General features: G+C 36.8%; 1 pseudogene; it reads right to left on the bottom strand.

Moving 5' to 3' along the window:
• Positions 1–4,688: 4,688 nt before the first annotated feature.
• LOC149822310 (squalene monooxygenase SE1-like) lies at positions 4,689–14,022 on the bottom strand (annotated as a pseudogene).
• Positions 14,023–14,747: the final 725 nt, after the last annotated feature.

Raw genomic sequence — 14,747 nt, 5'->3', positions numbered from 1 at the left:
GCCATAGCCATTGCAATCAATTTCGTCCATTTAGGACACATAGGTTTGATATGTCCGGGTTCTTTACAATAGTAGCAATTCAATTTGCTAGTCTCTTTTGCCATACCGATCATTTCCTCCTTGACCTTGATTTTTGAAATGAGGAGGTCTATAGGTCTTCATGTTATTTCCCGGTCTTGACACGGCATTAGCCATTTCACCATCTTCTTGAGTAGAGGAAGTAACAAGAATGCTAGAATTATTTTTGTCAATCCCCATACGGGTTTCTTCACCACTTAGCTTGGTGATAACATCTTCAAGTGAGGGGGATGAGAAAGCGGAGAGAAAAGAGGACCAAACTTGTTTAAATTCAGGTCTAAGGCCATTTAAAAAATTGAAGAACTGGTCTTCCTCAAGTTGTTTATGCCTTAATTCGATTGCCTCTCCACTCCATTTAGGTTCAAGAATTGCGAGCTCGTCCCAAATAGAGGATAATTCAGCAAAGTACTCCCGAATGGTCATGTCATTTTGTTGGAGGGTCAAAGCCCTCTTTTGGAGAAAGTACTTGTGGGATAGATCTCTTGAGGTATACATTTTCTCAAGATATACCCAAGCTTCGGAAGCCTTTTTAAATTTGATGATATTCGCGTTTATCTTGGTCTCAACGGATGAGAAAATCCAAGATAAGATCTTGAAGTTCTTCATTTCCCAATCATCATGTTTTTTTAGAATACTCTTCAAGGGCCTTTTGTCTTTCATCCCCTTCAAGGATCTTAATATCCTCTCCTTCAATAACGGTAATTTTGGGTTCCGGTTCCGGTATGGATCCATGAATGTAACCCCAAAGCCCCTTTCCTTTAATATGGGCTTCCATATTACCGGCCCAAACATGATAGTTTGAGCCATTAAGCTTAAACCCAAGAGAGAAATGGGAGTCTTTTTCGCCCATTAGAGAGGAAAGAAGACAAGGAATAATACATACCTCAATTACTTTTCGCGTCTTCCTTGACAAGAGAGGCTCCTAAAATATTGCTCGAAGAAGGTGATCCTCTTTGATTTCAAAAAACTTGAAGGCACGCTTTTCGAAGAATGCAAGAGAGGGCGAATCGCAATTCTTCTTTTTCAACGAGGTTCTGATACCATGTAAAAGTATCTTCAACAAGATACTTTAGTTGATAACGCAATAACCTTGAGAATAAATGTGCGAACATACACACAACAAGAACACTTGGAACACTTGTGCACAACACACGGAATCACAAATGTGCAAATGCACTCATAAGATTCATAAACAACTAAAAGGTTGGGCTATAATCCCAAAACCCTTAAGAAAATACAAGAGGAGCTGCCCATATTTATAGGGCTTTTAGGAGGCCTTGGGAGGGGCTCCACATAGTCGTTGGAGGGGTCCAACGACTAGTGGGTTGGGCCCCTCCCAATGCAAGTACAATGCATTAAATGAAAGAAAAAGGAAAAATAAAAAAGAAAAAGAAAAAAGGTAAAAATACAAAACCATATTCACGAAAATGAATATGTGTAAAATACCTAAACTACCCTTACCTAAACTACCCTTAGCAATATATATATATTTTATATATATAGGTAGATACATATACATATGTAATATATGTATATGTATCACCTTATATATATAAAATATATATACGAAATTACAACATTTTAACAGGGTAAGCATGTATATGTGTGTTGTATGTCTATGTTCATGTATGTATGAACGTTTGAATATGTATATGTATATGCATCTTTATACACTGTAACTTGGCACCCATCTGTAACTTTTTACATAAAACACAATAATTCAAGAAATGGTGATCACTTTGGTTTGCTCATCCAGTTTTTTTATTAGATTAGATTATAGTTTTTTGGGGATTTTTTAAACATTTTTTATTTCTGGCATGTACTGGAGGCATGCATATCGTGGGATGACATTGCAGATTAAGAACAGATCTCAATATTTTTTATCACAATGCTATTTGATTTTACATTTTTGTAAATTTGCTTCATGTGAACCACAAACTCATATTGAGTCACTACTTAATGTTTTTTGTAAGTTTTTTTCTATTTATTTCAACTCTTTATGTATATGTTTCCTCTTCTACATGGACCTTGCATTAGGTCTAATTTATTTTTAATTTGTTTCTTAGTCAAGACTTTTTCAATATGAACTCATTGTATATTGTTTATTTCTACTTGTTAAAACTATCACTTATACTAACATACAAAATGTCTTCTGAACATGTTAGAATTGAACTTTCTACATAGTGCCAGTCCTGAAACAACGCATGGCAATATGAAGAGCAGGAACGTGCTTATGGACCAGAACATGAACATAAAGCTACGTGGGTTTGTCACTATGCATAAACAAGCGGCGAATACAGAGGCTGTTTATGCAGAAACTGATTCACTCTTGAGATCACAATAAACTTTTGACTAGATTTATCTTTCTACTGCTCTATATAGTATGCATATATTTCTTACTATTTTGATGTGTGCAGGGATCATTTAATTGATGATAATGATGTCTTCAACTTTGGGGTTATCTTAATGGAGTTGATCTGTGGGACAACTTTTTTGAAGCAGCGCTGTCCCTGTGATCCATGCTCCTTTGATTTGGTTGAATGGGTACCTTCAAAACTCAATTGAAACTCTTATCCTGCTTGATATGTTGTAGCTTCCTTCATCATCTATCAATGGATTAAACATGCATGCTCATGTAGACTTGCATACATACCACGCAGGCATGCAAACTGCACATGTGAATGTGCGCTAATTTATGATTTGTTTTTGTGATCATTTAAAATGCAGGTCAAATGTAACTTTGAAGCTGGCTGGTTCATGATTGTGGATGAAAGTCTAAAGCATGGGTACAATGCAAGAAGCATGGAACTGGTTGCTTCTGTTGCCTTAAGGTGTGTGGAAGATGATCCTTACCTTAGGCCATCAATGGCAGAGATTTTACATGAACTAGAAGCAGCTTTTGATCTTGAACTTTTACGCTCTTGCTGCTGTTTCCGTTGACATTTTCTTCTCGGAAAAATACAGTAGAAGAGACTTAGCAGAGCCCCAAAGGGAAAACAGTTTTAACGTGTCAAAACTGGGTTCAAGCATTCTATTCCATGTATTTTGCCTTGGCGTCATGCTGGCTCACCAAGGGCATCTGTAAATTCCCCACTTTCTCAGTTATTCTCTTGAACTAGAATATTGGTTGTATGTAATATTTATGAGCCATCCATGAATTGTGTAAATGCTTCAAGAAAATGTTGTATAAACAATTATGTATTTTGGAAACAACTGCAGTACAGTTGGACAACATTGCAACTTTTTACTCCTAGAAACACGTTTGGAATCCCATTGAGTTTTTAATCAAAGATTTTTCTTCTGATTTGAATATTGGCCAAAGTATTAGGGTTTATATTTAACATTGACCTAATACAATTCCCAATTGAAGACTTCACTATTGTATTGTTCGATTTTGTGGATCACACCAAAGTACAACCATAAGGAAAAGACTTCACTATTGAATTGCAAGATGTGAAATAAATTATAATAAATCCATCCACACACACATAAAGTAACGTGTGTTCCATGTCACACACATACTGATGCAAGAATGGGACACAGGACACGACCATACACACTTAAAGCAATAGAACATGAATATCATTGCTTGATCAACAATTCTAGATTGCTGCAATAGAAAACACAAATAATAAAACTACATTGAAATTGAAATTTAATATAACTGTGGGTGCCTGAGAAAATCTGATAAGATAGCATATTTCGAAAATGACAGCAATCAATTGCCTGATAGATGCCTATAAACCCGATGTGTGTCCGATCAGCAGATCCATTTACCATATAGGAATATAACTGATAAATTTTGAAAGGAAAAGAATGCAAGTAAAATACAAAAATAAGTAATCAAGATCATCAAAGGAAATAGATAAAATTGAACATAATTTAATTGTATTTGGTAGTAGTTTGACTCTATTGATGAGCAGTTTTAGTAAATCTAAGGGTACATTTGGTTCGGTCACATGAGATTCGCTTCTTAATACACTTAAAAAAGTGAATCGCATTTAAACAGTACCCCAAAACAATTAAACATAAAACTTTTTTGGCACAAAACCTAAAAAGCGAACCTCATAAAAAGTGAGTTAGAACAGAACCCAAAAATGAGATTTAGAAAGTAAATCTCATTTGTGTGAGATTCACTTTTTAATGAGGTCTCGTGAAATCTAAAAGTGGATATCTTTTGCACAGTATTTTCACTTTTCAAAAACACAACCAAACATACACAGAGTGTCATGCCACTTCGAAGGAAACACATGGTAAGTGGTGTCCATGTGACATGGCCTGTGTTAGATGACAAGAGTAGAATTCGATCCCACAACATGCCAAAAGCCTGCCCCAAAGTCATAAGCAGAATCGGTCACATGCCAACAAATGCACAGACAAAGTGGCATAACATTACTTTCCATCTCCAACACAAGGGTCTTGAGAAACATGAAACATGAAAACAAGAGTAGACCTGGATCTAACATTGTCATGTTCAAAGCCCTTCGCAAAGACATGAGCACAATCATGTCATGTGCCAAGAAAAGCATATTAGACATGAAATAACAATGAAAACATTTGAACACACACTTGCTTGGCACTGCTACAAATTGGTTGATAGATGTACCCGCCTAACTAGCTGGGGGGCTCCTGTAATATGCTAACACTGTATTTGGAAAGAACATCTGCCTTACTCCTTTGATAATGGGAAATATGATGTTGGCTGCACCCTGCACAATAATTCCATTCAAGTAATCAGAATTCAGAAAGCACCTGTTTGGAAAAAATGTGTAGTTTTTTTTTTCTGTTTTTGAAGGATGACTTTCATTAAAATGATGACAATAAGTCATCCAATCAGTAACAAAAACAATTAAACAGAAATGTGAGCAGGATGAAAAATGTCAAATTATACTTCTCTCCACAATCAAACTGAGTATAAGAAACTGTCTAGGGAAGACAAAGCTGACAGGATTAGTAAAATTTCAAGCCCCAAAAGATTGGCTAGAAACAAGTTATCAGGAATTGCATGACATATTTTTCTCTGAAACAATGATATAATGCTCTTGATGCATCTTCCACTCAACGTCCTTACATGTTTTTTTATCTCTATGAGGATAGTTGCATGCACTGGTCAATGACGCAGTATGCAATCTTTGATGTGTAGAGACAAAACAGCTCTCTACATGTACGGCCAGCTATTTTGCCCAATGTTTTGGTTATGTAATACTGAACAATGTCCAAGAAGTTTGCCCACAGCTTTAGGGTCTCCACTTTGTGTGCTTGATTGATCCCTATGTTTCAAATCAAGGTTATCCTTAAAACTAGTATTGCATTTTCCTACCCGATTGGCAATGTTCAAACAAACATTGTCCTCCAAAGTAGTCATATTGTAATTCTTTTTCTTATCCTTCTGTATGCAAGAGCCTTTATAAAGATCCGTTTGAAAGTCAACCCGATCCACATCAACATTGCAGGCACTGATAAAATGCTATGCCTATACCAGATGGTACTGGATCTTCTTCAGACTGCATCGACCAACCATCCCTCCAACGGTACTCCTACACCTCTAGTTAATTTTGGTTCACATGATCTACTCAATCATTTCTCTTGTCAGCATCCAATCATATATAGGGTCTAGGAGCCGGGAACGGAATATCCATTTTCATCACCTTCAATCAAAAAGGGTGCTTATCTAAAATAAGATGCTTATCATGATGAGACATTGCAACCATCCCAACATAACCCAATGGAGTGGTGAAAAAACAAAGAAACCACAAATGTAGGCATTATACTGTTCTTGTTGCCGTAATAATTCAATAGCTTATTTCGTAATTCCAATTGCTTCCTAAAAAATTATCATCTTCAAATGAAAATTAAATAATAAATAGTTTGTACCACTATAGAGTCCACTTAATTCATAATAATTGAAATGCTAGGTTCACATATGTTTCCAAAAAATAACGCTGTCAAAAGCTTCTATATATATCTACTTACTGAGATAAGTCGAGTTCCAATTCATATGCGTCTGGGAGATGGAAATGGAATCAAAAGACGAACAACATCATAGATAGCCACAACAAAGTGAAGAACCAAGCTCAAAGGGCGTGGGTTTAAGCCAGATAATAAAGCGATTGGTCCAGATGAAAAGACACCTCCAAGGCTCAAATAATCAAAGCAGGCTTGACGCATTTCCTTCATGGCCAAATAAGGTGATGAACAAAATACTTTGTAGAGAGCACCTGTCAATGTATTTATTGTAGATACTACTGGCTGCGGATAAAAGGATCATAGACAAGGTTTGATGAGCAATAAAAAAATTGGCAGCAAGGAGAGCAAAACAGCAGAAAACCTAAGTAATGTTATTCCACCCTCAAAAAACAGATAACACAAATCTTTATCAATCTCAATAATTTTACATTAGTTAAAATTTATAGAATGAAAAAAGAAAATGTGATGAACAAGATTCCAATTCCCTAAGCACAATGGGCGTACTGAAGAAAATTTATCTAATTCAATGAGCATACTTACTTTACGTAAGGTGTAAAAGGACTCCAAGTATCTGCACAGTGATGATGCATCACTCAAATCACGGAGAGGCTTAAGAAGATTTAGGAGGACAACAATGTCAGACAATGCAACGGTCATTCCTCCACCAGTCAAAGGATGCCGCATATTAAATGCATCCCCCATAAGTAGAGCACCAGGTGTAGGGTGAGGGTTGGCAGGCATGCTCCTATTAGGCATTGTTTTAATGTTTCCTTTATCAATAGTTGAAAGGAAGGCTTCATGCAATTTACTTGGAACCTGGCATGACAAAATAAAAAGTGGGAGTTAGCACCACAAAACAACCAGTCTCCAGCAACAATCATTAGATTATTATCAGACAACATGAAGTCACGATAGAGAAATCAACTTCATGACTGTGAAACAAGGGAAGTATGCCAGCATAACCATAAAAACTAAAATCAAGGAGATATTAGAAAAAAACTTGACACACTAAACAGCCATGAAATTCAAGTGCCTTTAATAGCTGAGGTGCCACAACAGTTTGCAAATATTTAGCCATTTCTCCATTAGCTATTAAAGGTACTTTTTGACCAGGTATATCAACTAAGCACCAGACCTCGGTTCCACTGATAGGATAGAATAAAATAGGTGAAGGATCTGCCAAAATAACATGTCCATGATTTGGATATGGAAGCTCACAGTTCTCCAAAACAAGGCCAACAAAACAAGAAGGCACATCCACCTACAAAAATGATCAAATCAGTTTAAGGAAATATAATGATCCACTAAAAATGCTAAAAGTGCATTTACACAAGCAAAATTCATATTCGAAAAAACACTATATGGCACAAAAACATGTAAATATAGTTTATTGAGAGAAAGAATCTATGGATTATGAAGTACTAGGGAAAGTTTTTGAAATAAACATGCTGATAATTCTTAAATTTGATCCCACAAGCTTCAAACTATAGGTGGAAACAAGAAGCCTTACCTTAGGATCACACAGAGATCGCCGCAAGTTTGAAAAGCAACCATCACACACAATTGTAAGTGGTGCATATGCATTGAGTTCATCACCACTCTTGGTTTTGTATCTGACACCCTTGACAGTCCCACCATCTTCAATCAGTGCAGTCACTGTTCCTTGTTCCAATTGGACACTAAACAGAAGTACACAGTCTCATCCATAAGGACATGTTAAGTAGACCAGAAAATGCATATCATTAGTGTAGCAGCTTTTCTATTTAAATCACAAGAAAAATCAAGCATGCAGCAACACGTTATTTAGCCACAAGTCCAATTGCATTTCACAGTTAAATAGAAAAATAACAGTTAAAAGGTGCTATCAAACACAACTATGAATTGTCACAATGGATGGCAGTAAAGAAAATGCAGAGCCAATTGTGACAAAATTTGACCATAAAAAATGTGCAGACAAAATACGTCTGAGGGAAGAAAAATTAGAATCATTATGCATAGGTAACAAGAAGAAAGTAAGTCCCAGTTACTGCTCTTGAAAGAGCAAACTTTTCTAGATGTTAGTTTGAAGGAACTGTAATTCCATCAAAATCCTACTTTAACAGCCCTGAAATGATACCACGTTCTTGGTAACAAGGGTTCCATGGAATCCTTGTGATCTTTTGCCAAAACATGCCTTTAACCGGTGAACAAGGCAGACTTGGGCAAAGCATTGTAACAAATATAACAATATACTGGAAAGAATAAAATTATTTTCTTGTATTTGCCCCATGACATTTTGTGTTTTAGGAGGCCTCTACAGTGGAAAAGGTTTCCCAAGTCCTGAGATTTAAAAAAGATATGCACTTCTCAAGATGTGAGCCACATGAAAAGTTCAATGTGCCATGGGCTTCAGAAGCATCACCTACATGCATGGTGGTTCTCACTTCTGGTAATCTTCATCCAGACTGGAAGGATGAAATTAAAAAATAAATAATCTATATAAACATAAAAAGATAGAAATGATTGGAGGAGAAGGATTCATGTGGAAGACCCAGAATGATTTTCTTTTTTGGTTCATATCGCCGACCCCAATTGTTTTGGGATGAAGGCGTAGTTGTTGTTGTTGTTGTTGTTGTTACAAAAATGTAACCAAAAGGTTTTTGTAATAAAGATTCATACCCGAAAAAAAATGGCAATTCAAATGCATGACTCGTTTATTTTATAGTTAACCAAAAATACCTGTGGTTAGTTTCTAAGTTGGCCTTCCATAATCTTTTCCTTACAATCGATGACAAATAATCAATTGAAGCCTTTAGCAACCAGCTACATTTTTTGTTGCATTCTCAATCATGCATATTTATTCAAGCCAATCAAAAGATCTATAAAAACCTTATTGTTATTCAAGTTATTCTTGTCATTCTAAGCTTAGCTAAATTTTCATATTAGTGGCCACCATTAAAGAATTTAATGAACTATTTGCTACAGTTGGTTGTAATGCATTTATTCATTTCTTCACAATAAAGGCACGCATCAGCACTCTTACCAAAACTAGTTCTACCTACAATGGCAGTGTACTCTTTTGTTTAATTCACTAGAATCTATACTATATCATGCATTGTAAGTCTCTTTGATCATGACCTATGTCAAAGAGGTGCGGGTACAAGTGCGGATGCGGTGATGTAGCACTTTAAAAAAACTTGGGTGCGGGGAGGATATATATATATATATATAGATAAAAATGGACTTGATTAGGGTTAACTGAATCTACTTTTGGATAGAAATGGACCTCAGTGTGGTTTACTTCACTTAACACAAAGGAAGTTGTGTCCAAGTGTCGCATCCGCCCGGGTGCGGGTGCGACGCAGGTGAGGTGCTCTGGTAGAAGAGTCCGTGTAACATAGATCATGACACACCCAAAAACTGAAAGCAACATGTCCTTAAAAGAATAATTTTCTGGTTATTGAAACAATAACATCTTGTGGAGCACAAATTTTTTATTATTAGCCATTTATTGGGCTAAGTATTCCAATTACTAGTTAAATATGCAAAGTGATGGGGTAGTGCAGATTGTTTATATGGCATATGTGAAGAGAAGTGAGAACTCTCTATCTCTCTCTCTTGCATTCCTTACACGTCTTTAAGCATTTTTTCTCTTTCTCCACTTCACATAGAATCCTACTAACCTACCACTCTTTACAAGAGTATAATTGCTTCTTAATATCAATATTGTAACCATAAAATTAATCACGGCCTTCGTATCGATATTGCTAATAAAACTTTTTTAAAAAAGAAAGAATACTGAACAACATATGCCAGGCATTGTGGTGCCAAAAGTAAAAGAAAAACTTAAGAGAAAAGCACAACATCTACGTATGTCAGTAGTGCATTTTCACCAATATCGATACGAAGGCCGTGATTAATTTTATGGTTACAATATTGATATTAAGAAGCAATTATACTCTTGTAAAGAGTGGTAGGTTAGTAGGATTCTATGTGATCGCTTGCATTTTATATGAGGACACACTATCAGAGGATAAATGCATTTTATATGTTTCACACATCGCTCTATCGACTCTTATACATGTCTATCCACCAAAAATGGTTGGTAAATAGGGCAACCTAAGGTGAAAAGATGAGTCATGTGTGTATATTTGTCCTATTATACGTGTATGTATTTATATACAATTTTAATTTGTGATGAGAATATGTTAACGAGGAAGAAGAAGTCATGCAACAAAACACAAAATAGTTAAAAGAGTATGAATTTGGTGAAGAAACTTTGTTGGCAACTGTGTCACAGGGATTCGACTAGCAGGGTGCCGCACCCGCATCGACGCGGGTGCGGGTTCGGGTGCAGCACCAGGTGCGGTCAACCCGATCCTGGGTGCGTTGACAGCACCCAGGATCATTTAGGTCCATTTGTTTTTTGGATTTTTTTTTTTAAAAAAATTGCCCTGTGAAATGAGCTGCGAATTTGAATTTTTTTTTAAAAAAAAATCTACTGTCAGGGCTGACAGCAGCTGCTGCCTGTCTTTAAAAAAAATCTGCTATCAGGGCTGACAGACAGATGTTGTCTGTCAGCAGCTGACAGCAGAAAAACCTGCGGGGAAACCCCGACCCCCTTTTATATATATATATATATATATATATATATATATATATATATATATATATATATATATATTTACATTTTTGCCCCTGCCGCACCCCCGCACCCGCACCCGCACCCATGTGACATAGGTTGGCAAGTGATGTAAGTGTTACGTTTGCTCGTTTGTATAGTTATTCTTTTGTTATGTTTGTATGTAGACTCGTTTGAAGCTAACATGAATGTATCACATATTTTGACTATATAGCATCTAGCAAGAATTATAGAAAGACTCAAAGCAGCTTACAACGAGTACATAGAAAGATGAAAGAAACTACCAATGACCTTTTACCTTACCTCATATTTCTTTGAATATGAAAAAAGAGGTTTCTATTGTTTTCCTACCGATTAATAAAAACTAACTGGTTAACCTTTTCTGTTTATAGCAAATGGTTACAACTAAAGGGCAGTGAGATGAGGCAACTTGGTACTTAGAGAGCAGCGAGTTGTCGCATCAATTCTTTGAAGGTGATAAGATATCCATTGAGTAACTTTTCATACTTACAAAACTTAAAATTTACATGTGCACAACGACCTTAAACACGATTTATATTGCAAATCTTAATTCCTATCAACTGGGACAACTACCACTAGGTTCTTTAGGAAATGAACGTAAAGAAAAGATGTTCAAAGTGTGCAATTCTATGGGGTCCACAGATTATGCAGATGAGAACGTCATACAAGGTTTGGATCGTTACAAAATTCTTGTGGGAAAAGATATACAACTAAAAATATAGAAAACACAGGCAGCCATTGAAAAACAAAAAACGTAAGCGTAAAGTTTTGGCATTATATGGGTTTTTGAAAAATATCATGAGAAAATCATGATATTTTCAAAATATTGCTGATATTTTGGTATTTTAACATTTAAAATGTTATTTCATTAAAATATTATTGGCTGTACGAATCTGTGTCTGAATCAACATATCATAGTGTGCCATGTCCTTGTGACATAGGCCATTGCATGTACTTTTGGATAGGTAGCGACCATTCTTTGTTGACAGCAATAAAGAAGATTAAATTCATTTTGCATTCTTGATAGTTCCATCATTAAGACATTAGATCTCATAAACCAACCAACATTCACCTTGTTCCTTTTCTTAGGTTAATTAGACTATATATCTAGGGATGTAAACAAGTTAGACTCGGGTTGGATCTAAGCATTACCAACAAATTGAGATTTAGATGGGATCAGATAAGACCAAAGAATCCAAAACCGACTAGCTTAAAATTTTACATTTACACATAATCAGATTTGGGCTCATATGGGATGCAAAACTCAATACCGAGTCCGGATCCAATTATTGATCATATCATGATTCGGCTACTGAATCTGACTAGTCGGATTCAAATTCAAGTCAGATGGTGGATTAGATCCAACCATGCTTTATTTTTCTCAAAGATAAAGAGTTACTCATCCATTGACCTCCTATCCTCATAGATGAATATTTAGTTGAAAGTGTACTTGAAAGAAACTCCAAATTCAACTAGCTGAGTGAAAGGACCTTAGTGGCCTTTGATGGCTTGAGGGGGCTACTGGTGGACTTGAGAAAGGAAGACTTGCTGGTTATTGAAAAATTAGTTTTAAGTCTCAAGTGTACATTGAAGGTTGATCAAGCTTGTTCAAGCACAACAGACAATTCGATGACAAACTGTAGTCAAGTACTATCCACACTGAAGCTACTCAATTTCTTTATGACCAAGTAATGCTCTGTAGTACCACTGAGGTGGTATCCCATGTGGTAAGCGGGGTCCTGTGCCAAGCTGAAGGCCCAGGTTTGAATCCCTCTGCACATGGGGCTTAAGAGATATCTGGTAGGGGTCTGCCTAACCCCAGCTTGCCTTTCAAAAAAAAAACAAGTAATGCTCTGTAGTAGCAGCAATATTTGTGCTTGCAACAGGAGACACTTTTACAAATGTCAACAATTTCTTTATCTTTTCCAAGCGGCATGAGCAACACAAAAGGCTCTGCTCAATATTTGTGATTTTCTGTTTGAATTCTCGATATGGCTGTCACACGTAATTTGGACTCAGCAGTAGGGTTGAGTTATTTAGTTGAGTCCCCAAATCATGACAAGAATAAAATGATAACCATGTAACGGTTTCACCTCCACATTTGCCGCGAATTGGGTAAACTTCAAAGTCTTGTATGTCATACCAGGACCAATGGGTAGCTCTGGGCCACATGCAGCCTTCAATTGGGAAGTGTATCAGGTCAATGTTAAATATAAACCCTAATACTTTGGCCAATCTTCAAATCAGAAGAAAAATCTTCGATTAAAAACTCAATGGGATTCAAAACGTGTTTCTAGGAGTAAAAAGTTGCAATGTTGTCCAACTGTACTGCAGTTGTTTCCAAAATACATAATTGTTTATACAACATTTGCTTGAAGCATTTACACAATTCATGGATGGCACATAAATATTACATACAACCAATATTCTAGTTCAAGAGAATAACTGAGAAAGTGGGGAATTTACAGATGCCCTTGGTGAGCAAGCATGACGCCAAGGCAAAATACATGGAATAGAATGTTTGAACCCAGTTTTGACACGTTAAAACTGTTTTCCCTTTGGGGCTCTGCTAAGTCTCTTCTACTGTATTTTTCCGAGAAGAAAATGTCAACGGAAACAACAGCAAGAGCGTAAAAGTTCAAGATCAAAAGCTGCTTCTAGTTCATGTAAAATCTCTGCCATTGATGGCCTAAGGTAAGGATCATCTTCCACACACCTTAAGGCAACAGAAGCAACCAGTTCCATGCTTCTTGCATTGTACCCATGCTTTAGACTTTCATCCACAATCATGAACCAGCCAGCTTCAAAGGTACATTTGACCTGCATTTTAAATGATCACAAAAACAAATCATAAATTAGCGCACATTCACATGTGCAGTTTGCATGCCTGCGTGGTATGTATGCAAGTCTACATGAGCATGCATGTTTAATCCATTGATAGATGATGAAGGAAGCTACAACATATCAAGCAGGATAAGAGTTTCAATTGAGTTTTGAAGGTACCCATTCAACCAAATCAAAGGAGCATGGATCACAGGGACAGCGCTGCTTCAAAAAAGTTGTCCCACAGATCAACTCCATTAAGACAACCCCAAAGTTGAAGACATCATTATCATCAATTAAATGATCCCTGCACACATCAAAATAGTAAGAAATATATGCATACTATATAGAGCAGTAGAAAGATAAATCTAGTCAAAAGTTTACTGTGATCTCAAGAGTGAATCAGTTTCTGCATAAACAGCCTCTGTGTTCGCCGCTTGTTTATGCATAGTGACAAACCCACATAGCTTTATGTTCATGTTCTGGTCCATAAGCACGTTCTTGCTCTTCATATTGCCATGCGTTGTTTCAGGACTGGCACTATGTAGAAAGTTCAATTCTAACATGTTCAGAAGACATTTTGTATGTTAGTATAAGTGCTATGTCACACGGACTCGGCTAAGGAGGTGCCGCACCCGAGTCGACACGCCCCGACACGGGTGCGGACTCGGGTGCGGCTTCGGACTCGGCCCGGACTCGGTCAACGCCGAGTCGGACTCGGTCAACGAGTCCAGGCCGAGTCCGTCCACATTTTGGACTCGGTCAACTTTGACCGAGTCCAAAAATGTCCCTAAAAAACTAATTTTTTATATTTTTTATTTAAAAAAATATATATAAAAAAGGCACTGTGACTGTGCAGTCTTTGCAGTGTGCACAGTCACAGACTGTGCACAATCACAGACTGTGCACAGTGCACAGTCTTTGCAGTGTGCACTGTGCACAGTCTGTGACTGTGCACAGTGCTGTGCCTGTGCACAGTGCACAGTGCTGTGCCTGTGCACAGTGCACAGTCACAGTCTGTGACTGTGCACAGACACCTGTGGCATTTAAAAAATAAAATAAAATAAAATTATATATATATATATATATTTTTTTTTGCCGAGTCCCCGTGTCCAAAAATTTTAAAATTGTGCCGCACCCGTGTCGCACCCGCACCCGCACCCATGTGACATAGTATAAGTGATAGTTTTAACATGTAGAATAAACAATATACAATGAGTTCATATTGAAAAAGTCT

This window comes from Nuphar pumila, chromosome 11, assembly GCF_984573655.1.
Source record: "Nuphar pumila chromosome 11, dmNupPumi1.hap1.1, whole genome shotgun sequence".
Classification (NCBI taxonomy): domain Eukaryota; kingdom Viridiplantae; phylum Streptophyta; class Magnoliopsida; order Nymphaeales; family Nymphaeaceae; genus Nuphar; species Nuphar pumila.
Note: the sequence above shows the minus strand (reverse complement) of the source record. Positions and strands in the feature narration are given on the sequence as shown.